This window comes from Acomys minous (genome assembly GCF_964271855.1).
Source record: "Acomys minous genome assembly, chromosome: 1".
Lineage (NCBI taxonomy): Eukaryota > Metazoa > Chordata > Mammalia > Rodentia > Muridae > Acomys > Acomys minous.
The window spans coordinates 17140593-17166076 of NC_140483.1; the positions used below are offsets into that span (position 1 = coordinate 17140593).

The 25484-nt window shown below is 43.8% G+C and overlaps 1 pseudogene across 1 annotated transcript; it reads left to right on the forward strand.

Moving 5' to 3' along the window:
- The first annotated feature begins 962 nt into the window (after nt 1-962).
- On the forward strand, nt 963-2012 carry LOC311593558 (large ribosomal subunit protein uL10-like; annotated as a pseudogene). The gene has a single exon. The product of its transcript is annotated as a large ribosomal subunit protein uL10-like (transcript).
- Nucleotides 2013-25484: the final 23472 nt, after the last annotated feature.

Sequence of the window (25484 nt, forward strand, 5' to 3'; positions counted from 1 at the left end):
GAAATAAGAACCCCTATCTAAAACAAAAACAAAACAAAAGGGAACAAAACAGAATCTGCTGTACTTTATAAAGAAACTACCTATTGATTTCCTACGTTTAAGGGAAAAGTCCATAATCTCTATTGAACCAGATAGACAAGCTAAAAATATAATAGAATAAATAATCCCTGACTTCTTAAGTGAAAATGTACACTGTCTGTGGATATAAATGAAAATGTTTTCCTCTCTGCAGACACTGATGAGACGAGAGGGTCCTGAGAACAGAGAATGCAACGCTGCAGAGGAGTGGATAAAAATGCTATCTGGGTGCATCCTGTGACTGTGAGAGATAAAAGATTATATTTTCATTTGCATGGTTTGCTGGCTTTTATTTGGCAGATATAATAACATGGGCTACACAGAGCCCATAAAACAAAGTGAGAACAGCAGCTCATTCGGTGACAGAATGGAACAGTTATGGCTAAAGGGCTTACATAATTCATTTCAAACCCTTATGCCTGTATTTATTGTTGTTTAAATGAAAATTAAACTCTCACAGCCATAAGGAGGGATCTGGTCAGAAATGTGACTGAGACTCTTTCTTCTTGCGCGCCTTCTGAGACTATCAGTCCGTGACACCTACAGACGGCTATGGAGCTAAAAGGAACACACTTGGAGTGAGCACTCTACTTACCCATGGCGCCATTCTGCTTTCCTAATCAACCCTAGAACTGTTCCTACAGAAATGTTAAAGTGAGGTGCAAGAGAGGTCCTGTACATTAACTGTCGTAGAGTTTCTGGTTATTGGAGCAACTGGAAATTGTGGCTAAGAGGAGTTTAGCATAGGGTAATATTTGAGGGGAATGGCAGGATAATGCCAAAGAAATTCGGATGCAAAAGATGCCAACCAAACGTTACACAGAAGTGGAGTGTCTTTAAATATTATTAAAATCATCCTTGTTGCTCTCTCCCGGTGTCCTCATTAGAGTGACATCGTCTTTAAACCCTGCGTGGCAATCCCTGACACACTGCCATGATGCCCAGGGAAGACAGGGCAACCTGGAAGTCTAACTACTTCCTTAAGATCACCCAACTTTTGGATGATTACCCAAAATGTTTCATTGTGGGAGCAAACAATGTGGGCTCCAGGCGGATGCAGCAGATGTGCATGTCCCTGCGAGGGAAGGCCGTGGTGCTGACTGGCAACGACGCCATGATGTGCAAGGCCATAGGGGGCCACCTGGAAAATAGCCCCGCTCTGGAGAAGCTGCTGCCTCACATCCGGGGGAGTGTAGGCTTGGTGTTCACCAAGGAGGATCTCACCGAGATTAGGGACATGCTGCTGGCCAGTAAGGTGCCCACGGCTACCCGTGCTGGAGCCATCGCCCCTTGTGAGGTCACTGTGCCAGCCCAGAACACGGAGGTCTGGGGCCTGAGAAGACCTCGTTTTTCCAGGCTTTGGGCATCACCACTAAAATCTCCAGAGGCACCATTGAAATGCCAAGTGATGTGCAGCTGATAAAAACCGGAGACAAAGCAGGAACCAGTGAGGCCACACTGCTGAACATGCTGAACATCTCGCCCTTCTTCTTTGGGCTGATCATCCAGCAGGTGTTTGACAATGGCAACATTTCTAACCCTGAAGTGCTTGACATCACTGAGCCGACTCTGCACTCTCATTTCCTAGAGAGTATCCGAAATGTTGCCAGCGTCTGTCTGCAGATTGGTTACCCAACTGTTGCCACATTCTATCATCAATGGGTGCAAGAGGGTCCTGGCTTTGCTGGGGAGACTGACTACACCTTCCCTCTTGCTGAGAAGGTCAAGGTCTTTTCGGCTGATCCATCTGCTTCTGTGATGGCTGCCCCTGTGGCTGCAGCCACCACGGCTGCTACTGCTGCTGCAGCCCCAGCCAAGGCTGAAGCCAAAGAAGAGTCTAAGGAATCAGATGGGGATCTGGAATTTGGTCTCTTTGACTAATCACCTCTCAAAGCAGCCAATTCAGCCAGCTTAATTTGAGAAACACGGGAATAAAGGCATACTTCTCTTTTAAAAAAAGCATCCTTATTACATCATATCTCCAAAAATATGAGAAAAAAAACAAAAATATTTTAAAATTCATGACTTTGAATCACTTTACTTTCATAAGAGTGTAAATATTTTGACCTTGATTATGAATGCTTAGGACCATAGATTTGCTATTAATGAAGAATTTGGAGCTTTGAAGAAACAAACACAAAATATTAAATTTTAAATGAAAATCTAAACTCTTCCTCCCCCCAGCCCCCTTCAGCTATAAGCATTGAACCCAGGGCCTCACACATACTAGACAGATGCTCTGGACAAGGTTTGAAGATTATCAATAACTTCAATACCAATTTAACAGAATTCAACTGGAAGGCTTACAACAAGCATTTAAAATAACATTAGAATTTTACTTCCTTCATGTCTCATGCAGGCGTCTATAATGCTACTATGCACAGGTATAATTTATAACGCCAGTTAAAAATTGCATACTATTCAATGTGCTAAAAAGTTTAATACTTCTAGACCACAATCAAAGAACATTAATTCTTCATTTCTAAACTTCATTTATTTTTCTTTTTTGAGACAAGGTCTCACTATGTAGCCCCCACTCACCTGGAACTTGCTATGCAAACCAGACTAGCCTTGAACTCACAGAGATCCAACTGCCTCTGCCTCCCAAACACTGGGATTAAAGTTGCATGCCATCACATCCAATCCAACTCTTAACCATTTTTTTTCTTAACCATTTTTAATGACAATATTCTTTGCCTACGCAAGTTGAGCTAAACTCATAATAGTTTGTTTATGCATGAAATTCAACAAAATAATATAGCCTAAGTTTTCTTCTGCGTGAGCCAATGCACAACGGCTGTTTTTGAAGGTGGGCTGTCACTTCTGACTCAAGAAACTGCTGAGTTATTTTTAGGTAGATCAGTATGGGTGTGAGAGCCATTAGCTTGAACTTCCCAAATTTTAAGATTTTATGCCATGTAGGGTGTTACTATCTACATACATAAACCAATGTAGAAAGATAGATAGAAAAGAGAAAGTTATTTTTAAGTGTAAGTAAATAATTCATTTTCTAAATAATGAGATAACTGACAGACTTCATCTTCCTTTGGTAGGTAGTAAGCCCAAGCAATGTGAGTGCATGTGTGGTTGTGTGTGTGTGTGTGCATAGTGGTTGTGTGTGTGCATGTGCATAGTTTTAATCGTGTATCCTTCTAGTTTAATAGGACTCAACCAAGAGGGAAAAGACTATAAGAAATATTAAAAGCAAATAGACTATTTTGCCTTTGCATCTGAGACTAAACTGTTACTGTCATACATATATTGTAGCTCTACACATTTACTCTTCCTAGGAAGATGTTTCTTTGGAAATTAATATTCATTTTTCAATGACCTGACCTTGATAGCCTTCCCAGTGGCTGCAAGAAAATCTGAGAAGCAGACAGAGAAGGCAATATAACCCTGATTAGGGGGAAATTTCAGAAAGAAAAGGCCAGAAATAGGAAAAGCAAAAGGACAGAACCAAATAAGATCGGGCCAGTTTAGATAGTTTTTAGTTAGTTCATTTTTCACCAGTACGCGTATATCTACACAGGCATGCACTTACTCACACACATGTATACATATTGCATTTTAGATGATGGAACCCAAGGCCCTGTGAATGCAAGGCAAGAGCTCTACATGAAACTAAGTGACAGTCCCCACAATCTTTTTTTTTGTGTTTAATGGGGAATAATATATTTTAACATGTTACTTTTAGAGCATCTCTCTTCACTAAACTAAAAAACAAGGGCCTGGAATGGCCAAACGTGGGTATTCAGTTCCTAAAGGGCTCTGCACTAGATTTCGGGGCTACCACTTCGATATGAGGTACACAAACCTTTGAAACAGGAAAATCTCTTAAAATAAGGGGCTCTTGTGAGAAATCAGAGATTTTTGTTTTCTCTGAAGGACACTGGAGCCAAAAGAAGCACCCCCCCCCCCACCAGGGCCTCTCATTGACGCGAGGAGATGTTCTTTTGCTCAGAATAAACACCCAGAGCCCAGAGTCCATTTTCCCCCAAACGATTTGCATGTTTCCTACCTTCATGCCATGTACCTCCCAACCTCACCTCCATCCCAAGTGTTTTTCTTCTTGTTTTTTTTTTAACGTGAGTTCTCAAAGCACAGTATCACTATTTGTAGGGTTGCAATCTCCCATAGTACTTATTTTCACTCAAAATTACAATACAGGGGATTATGGCCAATGCTATGCAGATGGCCAAATAGATAATAAAGACCCGGTTCATGAATAATACCCACTCAGAAAGAGGACAAAAGCAACAGGAAAAAAGAGCCCAAATTGGACAAAATGTGCATGCTATATTTAAAAAAAACCACACACACGATCATTGTCAGAGATCATTAAGGGTGCCCTGTAGTTTTAATTATATGCCAGTGGCACCAATTTGACGTGACTGTTTGCTCCCATAGTCAATAAAAAAAGTCATAACTGCCATCAAATTTAAATTTAATTTATTTTCTACACAGCCCTTTCTGTTTTCCTTGTTTTTTTTTCTTTTATAACATTAACACTTTTTTTGTTAAAAAATGTGTGAAAGATTAATTTGTAGAATGAGGGGAGCTGTGGGTGCACAGCAAAGGACAGATGGAGGGGGTGGGACATGACAGTTTTTGTCTGTGGCATCATTTTGTTGTTGCTATTGCAAGGGAAATGAAGCTACTGCCGCCACGATGATCCTTTCTCTGAGGAGGGGTGCTCTCAGAGAAGGTGTGTGACTCACCTCATGCAGACCACTGCTGTCTGAGGGCACACACCCCCTACCCCCTGCATTACCAGCCTGCTCATGAGCTTTGCCGTCCAGGAGCACTTCCATTTCACAACTGCAATTCACATAGAATCCCACTCAACTTTTGTATAAAGCAGAGTGAGACACAGTTGTAAGGTAAAAATACTGAAATAAATTCATAATTTATCTCCTCTGAACTGCTGTGTTGTAAAATCGAGTTCAGGTAGGGCTGGGCTGGGATTATCTTTTAAAATCTAAATATTTTGGGCAGCAACCAAGAATTCTACTCATGTTGAAGGGGGTCTTTTTGTTTTTAATTTCAAAAAAAAAATCACAATGTAACTGCTTTCAACTTGATTTTTGCCTTAAAACAGCCCTAATTTATATGTGAGTGTTGTGGGAGTTCACTGTTGTAAAGTTTCTTATTGAAGGCAATTAACCACAGAAAGTCACTGTCATATGGCACACACAGACATTCTGAGAAAAAAGTAAAGACTTGGAGAAGGAGGGCGAGGGGAATTCAGGACAGCACGTGGGAGGGGAGATGGGAGTTCTTTTTATGCACAAAGAGATCCATTAACAAAATCCTTATCTGTTTCCTTCCCCTTGTGAACTGAACCAACTTGCAGTGCCCAGAATATGCGAACGTGATTGCAAATAAATGACTCGTGTGGCGCCGAGGCAACGAGCGAGTGCATGCCGAAAAAAGACTGGTGCTTGGTTCCGTGGCAAGAAACCTCCCCAACACCTTTGCCCGGAAGGTTCCCATCTGCCTATTTGAGGCAAGGCGAGGCAAGGTGGTCCACCAACGGATGTCAGCAGTGCCAACTGAGTACCCGGGCTAATTCTGCACTCCCCAGACCATGTCAGCTGAGGATCTGCGCTCCTATGGATAGGGAATTTGGGAATCAGGTCATTGTATACCCTTATGCCATTTTTCTAAGTAGACCGTAGGCTGTCCCGGGGAGGGATGTGTCTCGAAGCAGAGTACAATACAAACGGCAGTGTTCTGCCACTGTGCCTGGTTGACACGATCCCTCGCCTTGGATCACGGGATGGTGTAGGGCCATAGGAAAGCAGTCTGGCTCTGGGGCAGACCAGCTGCATCTGACATCGGCCCTAGCTGCCTCACCGCACCCCAGCGACCAGGACACTCAATTCGTTTCCGCTTCTGTAAAAACAGTCATGACTTCAGTAGCATGTGCCTTCAGCCGGGATTTAGTCCCTATCTTGCAGGGAGTCCATTGTCTCTAGCTTGAGAAGAGTTGGTTTCTGAATGTCCCCACTACCCGACCCTTGAGGACACAGCTCTTCTGTGACATTAGGGAAACTATGGTGTTAAGAATAGATACAATCTGCTGAAAACCCCAGCACTCTGGAGGCAGAGGCAGGTGGATTTCTGTGAGTTTGAAGCCAGCCTGGTGTACAAAGTGAGCCCAGGACAGCCAGGGCTCTGTTACACAAAGAAACCCCCGTCTCCAAAAAAAAAAAAAAAAAAAAAAAAAAAAAGAAACAAAACAAAACGAAAAGATACAAGTTAAAAACACTTAGCAGTGTGATGCTAGACAGAATGTAACTAATATTATAGGAAATGGGAGTGTGTGAGTCTGGTGTATGTGCTACACACCGGTACATTTCTCACCAGTAAATTACAGTACACAGAAAGAAAACATAGAGGTGTCCATCACTTAATCTATGCTTTCTTCATTGTTTTGTATGATATGTTGGCATTACAGAAATGGAAAATACAGCAAATTTTTGTTCATACTGACACACGCACAGACATAAACAGGCTCAGAAGAGAGTATCTATCTACCCACAAAGCAATACAATAATCTGGACACTAGTGCTGATATTGAGACCACTGCAATCTGTTGTTACATGCCTAAAGATGCATGTAATTTTTCTCTCTGCGTGGCGATGAGCAAAATGCAGAGTGGCCTCCTTCTTCCTTTGCTGTGTGATGCGTGTAAGTGAAGCCTCAGGCTGGAGGGCGGCTAATTCACGGACACAGAGGGACTCTGATGGGCTAAGAACGGGACAGAATGGCAAGCATCTGCGTTCCATCTTATTTCTTTTTACGGTCCTAGGGATGGAGGCCAGATTCTCACTCACACCAAACCAAGAGCTCTGCCTTTGAGCTACACCCTTATCCTGCTTGCCTTTTAAGAAATTACAAACAAGAGAATGTCCATATGTATATGTATACAGATGCGTATCCAAAATTGCATTTTGTGCAAGCCGACTTTCCTATACAGTAATACATTTTCAGTGATTAACTTGAGTAATTTTTTCTGGTCATTAACCTCACGGCAGTTCTCTCTCTCTCTCTCTCTCTCTCTCTCTCTCTCTCTCTCTCTCTCTTTTCCTTAGTAATAAAGCTCAAGTATATGATGCCTTCAAATAAACTGTTTCCCAGCTTCCTTTGCAGCTAGATATCCATATGGCAAGCTCTGGGTGTGTGAGTGGAAGCATTTTGTGTCCTCATTAAAAGATAGTCAATATGCCTTTTGGTGTCTTTTTCTTTTGTTGCTATCTAATGTCTGAAATGCAGGCGTAAAGGCTGGAGCTTGGGCTGATATAATGGACCTCGATGATGAGCCGTGCGATCTGTGATGCTTCCTATCAGTTGGATGAGCCGTGCGATCTGGGACGCTTCCTATCGGTTGTAACTAGATGACATATAGAGCCACTTACAAGGAAGCTGCCGGGCAAGCCTGTGAGGGATTATCCAGATTAGAATAATTGAGGTGGATAGAGCCACCCACTGTGGATGGCGACATTTCATGGGCTGAGGTCCTGGACTGAATAAGAAGAAGAAATTAAGCTGAGATTAAGCACTCATCACTCTATGCTCTGACTACAGGTGCAATGCAACCAGCTGTCTCAAGCTCCTGTGGCTGTGGCTTCTCCCGCATGATAGACTGTGCCCTTAAATGGAGAACCAGAGTAAATAAATACCCTCAGAAGTACAGCCCGTCTACTTTAAACCCGAGCCTCTCCAGGGCCTGGAGCTCACCATTAGGCTAGACCAGCTGGGCAGCAAGCCCCAGGGATCTGCCTCGGTTGCCTCCCCGGTGCTGAGATTACATGTACGTGCCACCAGATGTTCACATGGGTTCTGGGATTCGAACTCAAGTCCTCATTTTTGTGCTGCAAACACTTTATTAACTGAACCATCACCCCAGCCCCCGGAGCTGTGTTACACACTTGAAATTTGCTAAGAGAGTAGATATTACACACTTATATACACATACAAACATATACACATCACACACATATTCATATACACACATATATATATATACATTCACATAAATACATACACTTATATACACACACATACACACATATACATACATCTACTCACATACATATATACACACACATATATAAACATACATCCACATACATAAAGACACACATACATATATACATATAACTGTAAAAAGAGATAAATATGCTGATTAGTTTGACTATGGTAATCATATCACTAAAGAGCATATGTAAACTTCACATGTACTCCTTAAATATATTCATTTTTTTACTTTAAAATTAAATAACAAATAAGTAAAAACAAAACAAGGCAAATGCATCAACTTAGCTCTCAATGGACAGAGTATAGCTGGGTTTTGTTTTGTTTCTACTTTTGTGTATTTTTATATAAAAGTTTTGATTTGAAAAAGAAAGAAATTATGCATGTCTTGCCGAAGGTCTTCTTATGTGACATTTTTTTTCACTTGCAGCTTAAAGTATCCCTAGCTGAGGCTTCATATTTAACTTCTAAAGCACAAGGGATGCAGGGTATTTATAACCAGCAAGGCTGCCACTTTTAAGTGGCACACATGTAAATATGCCAGCATAACAAAAGGGACATTTAAATAGAAAAAAAATCTAATATTTTTCTTTTTGAAAACATGTATGTGTGACATGTTAAAAAAAAATCAGCTACTAACATAAGTGTGTTAATGAACTTACCATTGCTGTGACAAAATTCCTCACATGACCAACTGAAAAGGAGCAAAGTTTTACTCTAGTTTCAGTCCAAGCTTGACCTCTAGCCTTTTGGGCAAAGGAGCACATGATAGGGATTGAGAGCATAGTGGGGAGGTTGCTCAGCTCCTGGCAGCCAGGAAGCAAGCAGAGAAGGGGAAGGGCTGGGGTGCAGACATCCTTTCAAGGCACATCCTCCAAGGACCTACAGGTCCCACCTTGCAAAGGCTCTACCATCTTCCATCAGTGCCTTCAGCTGGGTGATCAACACATGAACCCTTAATGGTAAATAAGGATAGCTGTTGGAAAAACCAACCCCTTAACCTCAGTGCTGTAACAGGCCAAGGCTAGTTTCTGAAGCAGCTATCTGCTGTGGGAGTCTCTGTTCCATACAGGTGTTTGGGGGACCAAGACTTTCTATCTTGTCATTCAGATAGCTTTCCACCCATGGCCTCCTAAGACCTCACAAAACGAAACTAGTGTGAGTGTGGAAGAGCACACACGAGAGAAGTCTTGATTGGGTCAGGCCGAGAATAGCATCTTACACTCCTGTCAACATTCCATGGGGCGGAACTCAGTCACAGGACCCAAAATTAACTACATGGGAACCTGAGGTGCAATGAATTCCCAGAAAGAAGGGAGGAAAGAAAACACAAACCATGTCTTAACTCAGCGAAGCAACGGGAAACGGTTTCTAATAATCCTGTTTCTCTCTCTCCTTCTCTTCCCCCTCTTACTCTGGTGTGTGTGTGTGTGTGTGTGTGTGTGTGTGTGTGTGTGTGTACACATGCGAATGTGCAGATACATTCACCTATGTGGCCAGTGCTTGGCTTGACACTGGGATGTCTTCCTCAGTCCCATAGCTTTAAGTTGAGGTGTCTCATTGAACTTGTTTGTTTGTTTGTTCTGTTTTGTTTTCGAGACAGGGTTTCTCTGTGTAGACTCGCTGTCCTGGACTCACTTTGTAGACCAGGCTGGTCTTGAACTCACAGAGATCTGCTTGCCTCTGCCTCCCGAGGGCTGGGATTAAAGGCATGCGCCACCACGCCAGGCTGTCTCATTGAACTTGAAGCTTGCTCTTTCTGCTATAGCTTAGAGCCTGCAGAATCCACCTGTTGCTGTCCCCACCCTTCAGTGCTGGGATCACAGGTACACATCAACACACTTGGCCTTTTTACATACGTGCTAGAGGTCTGAACTCAGGTCCCCATGCTTCTGCGCAATCCCCTCAGTCCATCCAATTTCATTGCCAAATGACCACTATATAAAGGGCCATGTGTGCAAAGACACAGAGCACAATCTTCTTTCATAGATGGGTGTGGCTTCGACTGTGTGACTGGCCAATGATGTCCTTTCAGTCCCTAGTGCTGCTCCATCTCCTCGTTCATGCATTTTACCATGATGAGGGGGAATTTTAAAATTTGTATGGAAGACTTTGAGCAAGCGTCTATGGAAAGCTCTATGTTGTTAAAGCAATGGCTGTGGAAGACAATAATTCCTCATGGAGGCAGGAAGGACGTTTAAAGTTTCTCCTACTATTAGAGTTCTATGCTTTATAGATTATTTTGACTATGACTTCTGATGGCTATACAAAATAAGATCAGTTAGGGTATCTTAGTGCTGGTTCAGTCATTCCAAAAATGGAAGGAGAGGATGGAACAAGAAAGGGAAAGAGAACAGGAGGAAAGAGGGAGGGAGGGAGGGAGGGAGGGAGGGAGGGAGGGAGGGAGGGAGGGAGGAGAGAGGGACAGAGGCAGGAAGGGAGGTAACAGACAGGTGGGTGGGTGGATGGATGGTTGGACAGACAGACAGACGGATAGCTCACTTTTTATATTCCCTGAAAAATCGATCATATTTTATTGAAACACTGTTTCCAATACAGAATAATTATCAGAGAGTCCATTTGAGGAAATATGATTAAAAACATACTACAGATGTAACATAAAAAAAAATAAACCAGAGAGGAGTGAAATCCAAGATTCCGCTTCAGCTTACTGAGTTGATGGCCTGCACTGTCAGAACAGTTACACTTGGCCATCTTTTATGGCAAGGTGTGCTGTGGTTTGGCTTTGGAACATCCTCCCACAGGTTATTTGTTGCCACCTTGGTCCCTACCTGATGGGGTTATCAGGAGTGGTGAAGTCTTCAGTAAGGAGGCCTGCTTGTGAAGGAAGCAGGCTTCAGGTCGGGGATGGGAACTCCAACCTCTCCTCCACCCTCCTGCTGTGTTGTGTTATCTCAGCCAAAGCCATTGGGGCCAAATAATCATGAACTGCAACCTTGAGCCAAAATAAACCCTTCCTCTTTAAGTTGATGGTCTCAAGTATTTTGTCATAGCTACAGAGAGCTGACAAGACCACTGAACTTTTAATACAGATTGATCTCTATGTTCAGAACTACCCAAAAGAAAGATAGTATTTCCCTTAGCAGTGTGACTTTCTAAAATTCAGCTCCCCTCTAGAGGGCTGAGGTTCATGAGATAATGGCATATGATTGGTTTGTGATTGACTAAACGCAATTCAAATCAAGTTTTAATTGTAGTTCCCCCTGCCCCTGGAAGAGCAAAAATGAATTTCAAAGATGTGTGTTAACTAGAGAAATCTGAGGTACTGCTGTTTATATAAGGTACAAGACGCACTGTACAAAAATACTTTCATAGAACCAGAAAGCCGGGCTAAAAATTAAAACACTTTCAATATATATTTGTGTATATGTCAAATGAACCCAGTTTTGGATTATGGGGCCTGCCTGTATAACAAGATTGGCACACAAGGAAGGCACAGTTGTTTTTGAATGATGAACGTGACAGACTAGAACCCCAGGGAACTGCAAGGAGAGTAGGGAAGAGTCTCCATGGAGTTTGCCCTCAGCTAATGGTGAGAGGATGCTTGCATTGGTTCTACAGGCCCAATATGAAGTCTAACCCGGTCAAGGGAACTCCTGAGGATGGAGGTAATGTTTCCAACATGACGTGGAGTGATTATTCTGCTCCTCATACTACAGGGAAACCTCCCAGGATCTTGCAAGCTTTGTGGCTTAGAGGAGGGGATGGTGGAGGAGGGGGGGGAGAAGGAGGGGGGAGGACTTTTTGGCTGCCTGACCATGGTTCTCAGTTACAGGAAAACCATAAAGAGTTCTCCAGCTTCCTCCTGCAGTGGTGTGTGAAACTGGCCCGGTCACTTCTTCAACATGTTCAGGCTTGGAGATATGACAATGGACCTGTTCCCCTTAGGTCACCAGTTCACAGCCTAGAATGTTTACCAGAATCGCCTTGGGGCTGTGTATCTCCCCTCAGACTTAATTGAATCCAAATTAGCTGAACCCAATGATAGAATCTGGACAGGGCCTAAGGGTGTGTGCCTTCAAATGCCTCTCTGATGACTCTATCACCCACTAACAATCAAGAAACCCTGCCCTGGAATGGTTTGCCCTGGTAGTTGAACAAAATGCGTTGTGCTTGAGGCATTGAATGCTCCTGTCAAAGTTCTTAGTCACAACTCAGGTATGCTATGATTTGGATTGTAAATGTCCCATAAAGACCACTGCTGAAAGATGGTGGAACCCTTAGATGGTGGAGCCTAGTGGGAGATAGTTTAGTCCCTGCCCTGGAGGGGGGTGCTCTTGTAAAGGGTTCTGGGGTCCTAATAACTTTTCATATCTTCCATCACCACCACATGCCCTTGCCATGACGTACTGTGGAGCCTTGGGTTCAAAGCCATGGGACCAAGTGGCCATGCGCTGAAACCTTTGAAATAATTTTGTGAGCTGAAATTAGCCTTTTGTCCTTTTAAGGTGACAGCCTCAGGTATTTTGTTATAGCATCAAAAACTGGCAAATGGAATATGAGAGGACTCAGCCCATGTTTTCACTTGCCAGTGGCCAAGCGATCTCAAATAAAACACTGCCTTACTGAAGTGGGTCCGCACCTCAAAGTATGAGGGACAGTCCTGGTGCCTTGAAAATGTTCCATCACCTTTAACAACAATTGCCCGTGGACAATTAACAATCAAGAAGTTGTTCCCCACAGTCAGGGTACTTACTTAACACCATGAAAAGAATTAATGCATTTCTTGATAAATAAGTGACCAAAGCATGATGAAATAGGATTGATTTTTCTTTTCATTTAGGAAAGCCAAAAAGTAGACCCTATTTAGTTAGGAACAATCTTGTCTATAACTAATGATGTTTTCAAAGAAGAGACTGTCAAATCAAATGCTGGGGTGCAGTTACAAGGCTATCAGACAATGCAAAGTGCAATGGGCATGTTGTAAGTAAGCTCCTTTCTTAAAAACTAGAGCTCTGAAATCTGCAGATGGGAGTGCTACTTTAGATTAATGTTTTATGGTATTTTTTAAAAATTTGGCCTTCTGTCTCTCTACAGTATGGATTTCCACTTACTGAGTCTTTAGGTACAAATCAGTTAAACCAAAGTGAATAGAGCCTTTTGGTCTAGTTTGCTTTATTTTAATAGCAAGAACGGAGCATGCTTTTTTCCCTTCAGGAGTTTATAAATAGTCTATATAAAACCACCCACTACCTTTTCATACACAGTCAGCTCATTATTGAAAAATTATACTCCCTCACACCTCCAGGCCATGCCGCAGCTAAATGTAAGTTTTTGCACTTCAATATTTGTGGCAGGAAAAAAAAATCAGCAAATACTAATGTTCAAACCCCAAGGGGGCAGCCTGCACACAGATGAAAATATGACCGAGTATGCACCAAGTTTTTGTTGCGTGGCACCAGGCCCAGAGGAGAAAGCCAAAGCTGAAAGATTCATCTTACGAAGTAAAAAAAGAATTAAGTCCTCCACTGTATTCCAATTAGTAGGCAGCACACAGCTAGGGTCTACAGAAATCTGACATTGTCTCAGGGCTCAGCAGAAGATTAACAGTGCAGCAACCACATGCATCTTTGTTTGGTCCCCTTTTCCTTAATAATATGTATCACCAACTTTGCTGTCAGATGTTCTGGTAGCAGGCAAAACAAGTTATTTTTAGTTGTCTGGCCAAATAGCATTTACTCATTCATGGTGGTGTGTTCAAATAAGCCCAAAGCCCAAAACACCAAGACAGGGCATTATCAGGGCTGTGGTTCAGGACCAAGAAGCACTGTCACTAGGGACCTAAGGAAGGGATGATGTGTGGGTACCACAAGTCTATTAGGATTGTGAGAGAAACATATCCAGACAGTGGTCAGAGGATTTTACACCCAAAGACTGTTTATCTATTCATTTGGCTGAAGGTTTGATTGGTGATGTAACGGGTAGAATTCATCTGAGGATGACTTTTCTCAGGAAAGAGATTCAGGTAGTGAGGCAGCAGCAATTCTGTTGAAGACAGAATGGCTCCTTACTTGATCCCTAGTGTTTCCTAAATGCTTGCAGAAGGCTGTGAGACTGCAGCTCCCTGTTCTCATCAAAGTGAACTGCAGCAAGTCAGCAGTGAAGCGGAGGTGTGTGTGTGTGCCTGTGTGTGCCTGTGTGTGCCCGTGTGTGTGCGTGTGCGTGTGCGTGTGCGTGTGCGTGTGCGTGTGCGTGTGCGTGTGCGTGTGTGTGTGTGTGTGTGTGTGTGTGTGTGTGATGTGCTGCTGCAGAAAGCCTTTCTGGTATGGTGTGCTGGAGGAAGCCAGCCACATGAACTGCCTGGTGAACTTGTGGACCTGGGATAACTCCTTACTCTTTGCACTGCTCGCCAAGGCTCTGTTGAGCTCCTTCCCACCTGTTCTGTGATGTGCCAGGAACCGGGGACACCAGGATACATACCACACTGTCCCAAGAAGCTTATATTCCTGTCATTTGTAAATAATAAAAATGCCAACAATCTCACAGTTGGAGTATAATTCCTTGAGCTCACTGGAAGAGAAAGGATAGAAACCTATTCACTGTGGGATAAATGATTCTCATTGCAGTGTGACAGTGTTGCTCATTGCTTTGCAGTGTGACAGTGTTGCTCACTGCTTTACAGTGTGACAGTATTGCTCACCGCATTGCAGTGTGACCGTATTGCTCACCACATTGCAGTGTGACAGTGTTGCTCACCGCTTTGCAGTGTGACAGTGTTGCTCACCGCATTGCAGTGTGACAGTGTTGCTCACCGCTTTGCAGTGTGACAGTGTTGCTCACTGTATTTGTCCTTGGGGGAGTCATGTGAGTCTCACAGGCAGAAAGGGAGGTGAGGCAGCTCCATGCCCGTGGCTATCTCCTCCCTTACCATGGTGGTTAAAGACAAGACCAGCTTTGCTGACGGAGTTCCAGTAGGAAGACAGGGACATAGCAGGGGAACCCAGCTCACCCAGGACCTCACCAATGAGAAATAATCCACTGTGGTGTAAAATCACACTTTTAAAACCACAGCATAACATAGCCTATTCTGTCTGATGCCATTAGTGAATGTCTGTTTCACTTAGAACTTTTAGAGGAGACAGGAAATCCACAGACTGTAGAGATGAAAGAAGCTTTGTGGATTAATAACCATCACTCAGGCAGGTGCAGCTCTGGGCAGAGGAACCAACTTCTCCCCATTGTGTCTTTTTCTCTCAGTCAGTACAGTTGTCACACTTCCTTTCCCAAGAGGTCACCTACCATGGGCACTGCTCCCTTCATACCTGGTTCTTGCAACATCCGCGACCTGGAAGGATGCTCTAAGCATTTCCTAGGCAGGCAGCAGTGAATTTTCCAGGCAAACTTTTGTTACTAAGAGAAGAAGATAAAAACACCAGTATATTGGAACTAGAGAGACAGCTCAGTAGTCAGGAGCAAGTGTTGCTTTCCCAGAGGATCTGAGTTTTGTTCCCAGCACCCATTGCAAGTTGCTCACTACCATCTGCAACTCGGGTTCAGGGTAGTGAGTGGTCTGTGTCCTCTGGTCTCCACAGCTTTGACTCTTGCATCCCGAATGCATCCTGTTAAAGTCTACCTGGAACCAAAAACGGATAGATCAGAAGCTGCTCGACCAGATGCTGGTTTTGCTTACCCATCCAAAATGGCGCTTTTCTGTGGAACGATCATTTCCCCCATGAACAATATAACTCCTCAAGAGCAATATTCTCATTAGCAATTAATCTGTGATTTTAGAGTGTGTTGTGAGTTCCTTGTGAGCTGCAGTAGCGTGAACAATGCCACTCATCACCATATTTTAAGTCTATTCATGCACAGGAAAAGATCGAGGAAGTACATTATGATGTAAATGATCCCTAAATTCCAGACATTCAGTTTACCCTGATAAACATTACTTAATTTCAAATTCTCCTATTAAAATATGGAACTGTTGGAGCAACAAGCTCCCCACGTAATTGTCAATTCGGAGAAGCCGGTACTCCACCAAATCTTGCTTCAAGTGAGAGGAAAGTGACCTCAGACAGGAAGTTTATGCTTCCAGGACATGGTTTGACTGTCTGGGGGGAAGTCAGCTCTATTTCATTTACTCTATTTTATATCATTTCTTGGTTTTTAAAATTAAAGTGGTGTGTGTGTGTGTGTGTGTGTGTGTGTGTGTGTGTGTGTGTGTGTGTTAGCAATCAAGCATTTTCCACTGGCCTGCCCTTAGGGATATAGTGGCAATTTATGTAGTCACTGGCAGCCACCAGATGCCTGTGGGGGCATAAAGCATAAAAGGTCACCCCAGGTCCCGCCCCCCCCATCTTCTCAGTCCCTGTCTTGCCTTCCCTTCACTTCTCATCTCATCTCTTCTCTCTTCTTTTTCTAGCCCCCTCCCCCACCATGTCTCCAGGTACCCCCTTCCCCTGCCGCTTTACCCTCAACAATGTGTGTGCATGCTCACTTGTGCATGCATGTGTGAAGGCTAACATGCAGTGTCTTCCCCTAGATCTCTCCATCTTGTTTTTTGAGACAGGGTCTCTCCTTGAACCCAGAACTCATGCGTTGGCTAGGTTGTCTGGCCAGCGAGCTCTGGAAATCTTTCTGTCTCTCCTCCTCCTCCTCAGCACTGGAATCACAGACCTGCTACACCCAGCTTTTCCATGAATACCAGGAATCTGAACTCAGGTCCTCACACCTGAGTCGCCTCCCCGTCTCTAACCTGCTCTTCCTGTGTGCGCCACTGTTTTAAGCTGCCGCAAACCCACAGTTTAACATGGAGGTGTGGTGTAAAGGTTAGACCATAGACTCAGGAGTTAGACTCCTACCTTTTCACTCCTCTGCCCCTGAATTAACTCTATGAGTCTGAACAAGTTTCTTAACTCTCCCCAGGGGCCTCATCTTGGCTGTAAATAAAAGATTATATTCCTATCCCAACTCAGTATCTGGCATAGTTTATGCAGTTAAGGTGACTACTGAACAAAAATGAATTTCTGATCTAGAGCTGAAGCAGAAGTCCCGCCATACCAACCTGCAGCACTCCACAGTAGAATGCAGAAAAGGCAAGCATCCCTCCATATCGCCAGTCTCTGTGCCATGTGGAGGGATGGAGCAGAGCGGAGCGTGCCCTGCCCTCCTGCCTCCTGGGTGACACTACCTCACCCACAGCTCCCACAGCTCTTCAGGAGAAACCTCGGCATCCATCCTAGCACACAGACCACATCACACAATTAGGAGACAGGCCTGCCTTCAGTGTCTCCAGGGGCCACCTCTATGGGTGAATGTGACCACAATCTTTTTCAGTGGACTTCATTTTAATGACACCGCACTCTTCCCAGCAGGAGACTTGGGCTGGGGGATGAATACTGGAGGGCCAGTAGTGTGTAAGTCACTTCAGGCATCTCCCCTGCTCTGAGGAAGGACAAGCTTCTCTCAAGGAAATTGAGTAGGTAGACACTGTCTCTGCTGATGTAAGTCACTCAAAGCCAGTGGTTATTTATTTATTTATTTATTTATTTATTTTGGGTGGTAGTGGGGTGATCCAGGGCTACCATCTTCACTGAGAAAGCTGCTTCAGATTAATAGGAGAAGGAGGCTTATCTCAGAGAGAAGGCTGGCTCCCAGTGCTATTGGAGTAAGGGGCAGAATGAAAAATTAAGCCTTTAACCCATTCATGCTTTTGCTTGCTTCAAACCAATCATGATGAGGAAGCAAAACAGAAGAAGATTCATCTATCAGCTCTGCTTTGAGCTGACGTTTTAGTCATTGGGCCATATGCCCACCACGACTCTGGCATAATAGCTGGGCTTAAGGACCAAGAACATGTCTTTCCTTCTCCATAAAGGGAACCTTTGTCACCTACTTTAAAAACCTCAGTGCTGTGGATGAGGATTGTAGCTAGGGAACAAAATATGGGATATGCATTTAAATTCAAATTTCTGATAAATAATATTTTTGTATACATATATTCCAAACACTGCCCATGACACTTGAAATGCTAGGGACATGCTTATATAAAACAATTATTAAACACTCTCTTGTGTTAAATTCAGATTTTAAATGGGTGTCTGATATTTTATCTGGCAGCTTAAATTACATGGTATTTTCTATTTATGGATGCTAGTCTATATTTTTCTAAAGTAGCATACATAAAAGAGGTAAATAAGCATGCAACATAGATACAGTCTTCTTTACTTATCACCTCAGAGTTGTAGGTTGGGTCTTAGAGAATGGATCCCAGGAAAACCTGGCCCGGGTATGATACTATATATGCAGCAAGGCAGAATCCAGCCCAGTCCAAAATCCCTGCCAGTCTAAAGCAGTTCTTCCTCCTCCCGACTCCCCCCACCCCGTGTATAGGGTCTTAGACATACCATTGTTTACGTGATAAAATGCATTTAATATTAAATTTACCATGTTAACGACCCATCCCTGTGTCTCCTTAGTTCCTGGCAACTGTTATTTTATTTACTGTCTGTACATTGGCCGCTTTAGATATTTCATAACGATGGCATTATACAGTATTTGTCTTCTGTGTCTGGCTTATTTCACTTAGCTTAGTGCCTTGAGGTTCAGGTCTCATCTATGTTGTGGCAGGAGCCTGATCTCCTTCCTTTCCAAGGACAAATTGTATAATATGTATAATTACTTGTATTTTTGCTTTTTCACTTACCCATCGGTGGGCACTTGAATCCCATTCAACTTTTGTCTATTATTAGTAATGTTGCTTGAACAAATATTTGTTCAAGATCCTGTTTTCAATTCTTTTGGGCTTATACTTGAAAGAATAATTGCTGGATAATATAGCAATCACAGTTTTTAAAAGTTTGCCATTGTGTGGTTTCATGGCAGAACTTGGCACACACTAGGCCAACGCCCTATACCTGAGCAGCTTCCCTAATTAAAGACTGCATTTTTAATTTTTTGAGAGACTACCACACTGATTTTTTCAAGAATACAGCACTTTATGTTTCTAACAATATTATGCATCCTTGCTAACATTTGTACTTTCTGGTTTTTCTATAGTACCCTTCCTCATGGATGTAAAGAAACATTGTTTATTATTCCCATGACAAAGTCAAATGAAACATTATAGCTATATTATATTTGTATGTGTGCATGTGCTCGCACATGCCTAGAGAGGCCAGAAGAAGGCATCAGAGCCTCTTTGGACCTGGAGTTACAGGTGGTTGTGAGTTTCTAGATGAGGCTACTAAGAACAGAATTAGAGTCCTCTGGACTCTTAATTGCTGAGCTGTCTCTCCTCCCAGATCGCTAACTATATAGTTGTTTTAGTAGTTTAGGGGGAAAAAATGACAAGAAAAAAAATATACAGACCCCACGTTTTTAAAAGTGCCTTCCACTTTTGGTTGGTTCAGTCTTTAGATGTGGGACCCACAGAGGGACAACCACACTTCATTTTTTTAAAACAGCCAAATAAAATTCCTTTATATTAGCATACTATAATTTATCTACTTGGCCATGATGGGCATTTGGATTGTGCCCATCTTTGGTTGTTGTAAGTGTTCATGTACAACTTTTTATGTGGCTGTGTGCTTCCCTGTCTTTTGGAATACGTTCTCAGTCTTCTGGGCTGCTGTAACAAAACTCCATAAACTGGGTGGCTGTGGACAAGTGAAATGTATTTCTCATGTTTCCAGACTCTGGAAAAATCCAAGATTAAGGTGCTAGCTTATTGGATGTCAGATGGAAACTCATTCTTCACAGAGGAGAAGAGAAAGGGAGCTCTCTGAGGCATCTTTCCTGAGAGTACCAACCCCACCCACAATGGTGGTGCTCAGGGGACCTACTAACTTCCTGAAGACACCACGTTCAAGTCACACTGAGCTTTTGCATTTAATATACCAGTTTCAATATAAAAAAATGGCCAGTCTAAAGTACATACCCAGGAGTGGAATAAGTGGATCATGGGGGTAACTATGGACTAGTGAGTCAGGAGCAGCCAGACTGCCTTTCAATGCCAACTGAACCATTGTACATTCTAGCCAGAAACATATGAGTAAAACCCACGATCTTCAGTGTGGTTCATAAGACGTAATCCTGATTTGTACCTACCATTTGAGTTTTGCCTTGTTGGTGGTACACCCTGAACACCCAGCCTTATCAATACCTCACCATGCCATACCATGGAGATTAAGCAAGTCCAGAACTGGAAGCTTCATCCCAGATAGCTACCCCTACTCCAGATGTGCTATACACACTCACTGCTGGAGGAGAAAAGTAATAAGCATTTTTTTTTCCTCAGCATCAAACCCTGTGAGCTACAGTAATGACTGTTTCAGCAAGCAACGCCCACTAGTGCACCAGTGGCACAAATGTTATGGGGGTAACCAACCACTTTTCCATTGGTTGTAAGGCCTGCTTCACAGAAGGAAATGCACACCCAGCATTGTTAGTCTGGGCAAGAAGCCAACGTTGGAAAGGATGATCTTTTTACTATTATTTGGCCAAATGGATGTGATATCAAACTGCCCTCTAAACTCTTATCTCTGATCATATCAAAGAAATTTCTTTGTGCAATGGACACCAGTTAATGCAGAAACTCACAATTGATCAAAGTGCGGAGAATACGTTTCTGTGGGATGCTCAGCCAGCCACGAATGGGACATCTAAATTACACTCCCTCCCCAAGTTTCAGAGGCCATTACAGAAGAAGGAGTAGAAATGTAAAAGCCGAAGATCAGGAACAGCTACTATGCAACAGTGATTCTGGGCACGACAGAGCAACCGCACTCATGCACTCGCAACAGGTGTGGCTGCCTGCGCACTCCTCTACAAGACCAAGCTCGTCAACATTTCAGAATGGAGTGGGGAGCTTTTCATGAGCCCCTACCTACTCTTTGCGGAAGAGCTATTGACGGTTGATAAATTTTTGTTTAGGTGTGATGGCACACACCCACAATCCCAGCACTCCTGAGGCAGAGACAACATATTGGAAGTCTACTTAGTGCATATAGTAAGAATTTACACACACACACACACACACACACACACGCACGCACACACACACAAGAAAGAAAGAAAGAAAGAAAGAAAGAAAGAAAGAAAGAAAGAAAGAAAGGAAAATAATCAACAAATACAGCTTTCATCCACAGGGGCAATATAGTTTACCTTTAAACTGCGAAGCCCCAGTGCTAAATTATTTTCTCCTTCAAGGAGGATATAATCTCATATTTAGCTAGCACAGCGTTTTCAGGCTTACAATTAAGTCTGCAGAAGCAATTATTACCACCCTTATGGTTACACTCTCCCCTCACCTAGCAAAAACCCAAGGACGAAGTGCAAAACTCCACCCAGGAAAGAGCGGAAGCAGGCGGCTAGAGTGAGCGAGCATGGATGCTAGCGAGCACCACATGAGCTTGCCACGCTGGGGTTAATAAGCAGGCGTCTAGGACACAGAGGGGGCATTTCCATGTATCCTGGAGTTGGGCCTTTGCATCTAATTACATTCAGAGTTCAGTTTTGCCTCATAAACGCTGTTGGCGTTCACACTGAACTTGGCTTTTCCTGGCTGGGTTCATCAAACAATAGAAGTAACCATTTGAAAAGTCCAGCCACAGGAGCGGGGCTTTAGAACCGCAGCAGCCAAGCTGATTCCCATCGTTGGCCTCCTTCCCGGGGTGGGAGATGCTGGGGGTTGGAGCAGAAGCAGTTCTGGGTGTGAGCAGAATGGAGAGCCTGGTGCGGAATGTCTACCAGAGAGTGGTGACTTCTGGGCTGGAGCGAGCCTTGAATTAAGTTGGTACATTCAACGTTGCCATAGAAACCCTGTTGGAATGCCCTAACTTTCTGCAGAGTGAATTTCATGCTTAAATGTTAGTCTTTTACATTTAATGGTATATGGAATGGAAGTTAAATATAGGAGAAAGAAAACACACTCCGAGCGAGGTCTGAATCACCAAAAGATACGGAGATCTCCCGATATTGTCACTCTGTCCAGTGGATGCCCGAAGAGGTGGGTTGCGGCCCCTGGGAGCTAGCTGTCTGGGAGACTCTGCGTGCCTTTGCATCAACGCTGCACTCTGAAAGGCCCCGCTTTAATTCAGCAAATCCAGCTTGCACTTGAAGCCAAATGAACTGCAAAGATCCTTTCAGCACTAAACCTCACCCTCACGGAGAGAAAAATGCCGGTTAGCAGTTGTAAGAAGTTCCAGCTACTGTACCCCCTCCTCCCCGGTTGAATGCTACCCCCTCAACACCCGTGAGAAAAACATCGGGGAGGCTCTTTTAAAAAATGGTTACATTATCAATTAATCTATAGTATGTTTCAAATAAATATTTCCAGTAAATGGAACAAAACCCAACATTTAAATGGCTTTGCACCTAAATTATCATCATCTCGAAGCAGATGCAGAACGCAAGACAAGGCGAACACTCCACACTGTAATTTGCCCAGTAACATTGTCTTAGATCTAATTAGTGCTTACGCAGATCCTTTACAAAAAATGTGAAAACGGCACCAGGATGTAATTGTTTAATGAATTTAGTGCAAAGCACATCTGCATAAATTCCATTTTAGCTGAAAAAACTAAGTTCAGCCGCTATTTGCTCCAGAGCCAAAACATTGAGAATTGTGTTCAGTGTGCTGTTGCCTTGCTCTGCTGGCTTGGAGATTTCAAATAAATACTACAGAGTTAAAGCCTCCAGCTGCAGGCGGGCCCATCTGTAGATGCTCGTTATATTTGGCAGTATTCTAGAAGGATTGTGCCTTACTGCTCAGAAGAGGAGGGGGAGGTAACCCAAAGTTTTGTCAAGAAGAAAATAAAGCGGAGCGGGGTGGGGTGGGGTGGGGAATTGAAATATTTATTACCCAGAAAAGTTTTGAATCTGGCACTTACCTACTTAGTAAATTGTAAATACCTATTTGCATTGAGCCTGGTGTGGAAATTGGAATGATGTTCTTGTCCAACAGTTAGTTGGGGGACAGAGAAATCACAGAAAGTTGAATTTGGACCTAAGTTTACTGAAACCAGAGCTTGAACCAGCCTTTTGCCTTGCTGAGATTTTTTACTTGGTACATGATCAGGGGTTTAGTTCAAAACTCAGTAACTTCTATTAAAACAAAACAAAAGGCAAAAAGAGGTGAGTCAGCCACACATGTTTACGTTGTGGTCAGCCAGGGGTGGTCTGAATTTGGCTCTGTTTTGTTTCTTCTTCCTTCTTTTTGCTGTTGTTGGATTTGGCTCTTTGACGCAGCAGGAATGAACTGTTGAATCAAAATCGCTCTTTCTCTTTCCTGGCTCTGCTTCAGATGGGGTGGGTGGGCCGTAGGGGAGGACGCGAGGGTGTGTGCACGCGTGCGTGCATGCGTGTGCGTGCGTGTGCGTGTGTGTGATGGAGATGTTGGGGCCTGAGTCAGCAGAATTCTGTAAAATGATAAACTGAACTTGTCCTTATTCATGGCAGTGATCCAGATTAGGTATAACCAGGCCAAGAGCAGCATGCCCTGGTGTCCTAACTGAACTAAACACTGTTGCTCTGTCTTTAACTGGATTTTAGAAGGTCCCCTAGAAACGCTGTGAGGCGGAGACTGCAGCGCACTTACAGTGAAGTACCTTGGAGGGTAAACCCAGGACTGTGCAGAAGAAGACGCCTCTCAGAGCAGCAACGGATGCCTCTGACCATGGGTACCTAAGGGCTGGCAATGTTACTTCGTGCTGGGACTGAATTGAGACAAAAGGGCTGCCCCCTATCATCCACTCCTCCTCTCCCCCATCGACCGAGTGTTACATGTGTTAGGGAGAGGCTTGTCTGGGATCCATGGAGGCAGGACGCAGTTTCCTGTGGCTGAAGGACATCTGTGAGCTGGCTGTGACCCACAGCCTACAGGTTGAGTCCCAAGTGAGGACCTTGGCAGTGAATGATCACTTCTACTTCAGTCACAGATTTCAACCCATTGCTTCTGTATAACAATTTTGCTCCATTTGAAAACGGTACCTGTGAGAAGATTCTGGCCTTCTCTTTTCCTGGAGAGACTGAGAGGAGAGCCAGTGGGATGAGGTGTAGGAGACAGGCTTGGGCCGGCAGCTGCTCATCCATCCATCTCACTCCATCCAATCCCACATAGCCCCTCTCCCTTAGCCAGCACCACCCCTGACATAGCTTGCATGCTAAGGTAAACACACATAGTCCCTCAACCCCTGCCATCCTGTGCTGTGCAAGCTGTACTTAATCTGTTATTAAGCTTTGCCAGAGAGCACCAATAGATGCTAAGCTAGGTCACCAGGACAGTAGGCACATAGACCTTTGCCCCACTACTCACCAACAGCCCTACTGTTGATCAGAATCAGTTTCTGATTCTCCTCCTGAAGATCAGGACCAATTACTCCCATTGAGATGACCCTTCTTTCCCTTGCACGGAGTATTGGTAGAACTGGTAGCTCTTAAGTCTTGAGGTGCAAGGTGACTCTTGCTCTGCCCCCTGGTGGAAACGTTCTCATTAGAGGCAAACTTCTAATCTTGCGAAAGTCTTTAGTAAGTGGGTGGGAAGTGCAAAGCGCCCAGGCAGGTCCTTGGAAGTAGGGTAAGACCATGCCTCCTTCCTGTGTTTTGGTTACCAGGCCCCTGTACTCCACGTGCTGAGGACACAGTGCCATGAAATGGTCATTGACTTAAAGTCCTAGAGGTTGGTGTCCCACACTGGCTGCCTATCATCTCCAAGATGCTTTGTAAACGTTTCCTTGACACGCTGGTCTCATCTCTCCACAGGATGCGATAATCTATGAAAGGCCTGTTACTGGTCATGGTCAAACACTTCCAGTCACATCTCTATTGCTGTGAAGTACACCACTGAGTGCAATGCAGTGTTCCGTGAGGTCCCATGTCAGTGCCACAAACACCCAGCGGGCCTCCAAACAGCACTTTCAGGCTTATGTGCAGGGAAACAACATCTGTATCTGGAATACACATCAATTCCAATCAAGTTAAATCGCTTCTCTTTCTGAGGTAGAAACACGCAATGTGACCAACTCCTATTCAATGGATGCTTGTTTTCTCTGAGGGGTGGCACTATGTCTGAGATGCAGTGTTTACCCCTGGCTTGCAGGTTAAGATGCTCCTCAGTGGTAATGACTAAGTCAACCTTGATGAGCATGACCATGAGTTCGAACACCTACAGAGTCTCCCATCTTACGAAAGTGGCCACCATGTTTATGTACCAGTTGCCCCATTGCTTAGGTGGCCAATGATAGACGTTGTCTGATACTGCCTGGTGGGTCATCTTGTATATTTGGTTGGTTTTCTATTCTGCAGTAGATACTTTCCTATAGTAGAGAGGGCACAGTGGAGTGTTTGCTTAGCATGCACAAAGCCCTGAGTTTCGTCCCCAGAACTGGTTTCAAACTCATGGC